The sequence below is a fragment of the Camelina sativa genome, chromosome 16 (genome assembly GCF_000633955.1).
Source record: "Camelina sativa cultivar DH55 chromosome 16, Cs, whole genome shotgun sequence".
NCBI lineage: Eukaryota > Viridiplantae > Streptophyta > Magnoliopsida > Brassicales > Brassicaceae > Camelina > Camelina sativa.
Genome location: NC_025700.1, coordinates 16,511,450 through 16,513,088, shown reverse-complemented (window position 1 = coordinate 16,513,088; position 1,639 = coordinate 16,511,450). Strand labels below are relative to the sequence as shown.

At 37.9% G+C, this 1,639-nt stretch overlaps 1 long non-coding RNA gene across 1 annotated transcript; it reads right to left on the bottom strand.

Annotated features, from left to right (window-relative positions):
- On the bottom strand, positions 1,025-1,509 carry LOC104750806. The gene is made up of 2 exons (XR_761711.2): positions 1,379-1,509; positions 1,025-1,300 (listed from the first exon to the last, which is right to left on the bottom strand). It is a non-coding gene; the product is annotated as an uncharacterized LOC104750806 (long non-coding RNA).

Genomic DNA, 1,639 nt, shown 5'->3' with positions numbered 1-1,639 from the left:
CCTAACTCTACATTCGCTTATAAATAGCTCGAGACATCTATTGGAAAAAGGATCCAGACCCCAGAGAATACCCAGAGAGCAATACTTTGCGTGTAAAACCGTTATTTTCTTTTGTATAATCCCTTTCAGCTTCCGAGCTCGTCATTATTAGCTTGTTAGTTCTCCTGTGAACTGACGAGCTCAATCTTGACTCGTGTTAGTGACGACCTCACGTTTTTATCGTTAATAAAAGAATCAGCTTCACTCTTTCCCCGAAAATCTTTATTTACTTAGTGTTGTACAATCCCCAGTACAAACAGGAAGACAATTGAAAGGAGGCAATGAAGATGGAACTAGTGAGTTACTTACTTGAGAATTCAAAAAAGTCCTAAAGAAACTGACCCTATGCTTGGATGAGTCCATAAAGAATGACGAATCTGTTATCGTAAGAGAACTACTTACCATTCCAATACTCTCTACATCATACCAAATTTTGGTTCTCTGATGATCCTCATAATCATCACCAATAAACGTACAAGGTTGTCTCTGACTTGGAGTACTTAGTGACATGAACTCTCTGCTTTCTCTTAATTTGTAATGGTATTGAACTGCAGAGTGCTTGGTTATTATGAACTTTAATTCTTTTTAACTTGTAATGGTATTGAGTGCTGAGTTAGTAGAAGAAACATACAATATTTATGGATCAATTAAGTATTCACTCCTTGGAGACTAAGACATGATTTGTAAGATACGAATGGAACAGAAGGAAACTGGGGGTTACATGAAATGGACAGCAGAAACTTGCACGAGCACTAGTCAAGACTCAAGACCAAAATCGCACAGCACAGTAACCAAACAGGAAATATAGCAATGTGCTGCATACAATGAACATTTCCTACAATAACTATCCAACTACAACATGTAATCAATTATGCAATAACTGTTGTTTAGTTTTAGACTCAACCGATTAAATGAGTATTAATCATGACAGGATTCGAACAACATATTAACGGGTCAATAGATGACACAATAGAAGCTTCGGGGATAAGAGAATAGAAAAGGAAAATGAGAACTCAAAGGAACGAGAAACCAAAACCGAAGCGAATTGTCGACAGAGGCAAAGATCCAAAACCAAAAAGCTTAAAAATTTGGATGAGTACACAATGTTTTCTCTGCAACCAGTACTATCGCTAGAACAGAGCCATAAAACATAAAAACTAATAGGGTCTAGCTCTTGGGAGCAACCTTTTCCTTTGCCTTTTGAAGCTTCAAAACCTTCTTCACAATCTTTTGCTCCTCCACAAGGAAAGCACGGATGATTCTGTTATCACAAGAAACAATTGAATTAGTCCATTGTTTATAAAGACAACTGATACAAAGATTGAGCTCAAGCACTAACCTTTCCCTAACAGCAGAACCGGACAAAACACCACCATAAGCACGGTTCACGGTCCTCCTGTTTCTGGATAATCGAGACCTCTTGTACTCAGCAGGCCTCAAGTGAGGGATCTAAAGAATCAAACAGAGATAAATTAGTTGCTGACGGGAAATGACAGACACAACCAACCAACACTACTTTCACTTATGATTAGCGCAAACCAAAGAACCATTTCAAAGATTTCTGCCGCCAAGGTAAAAAGGTTACTCTTACATACAAAAC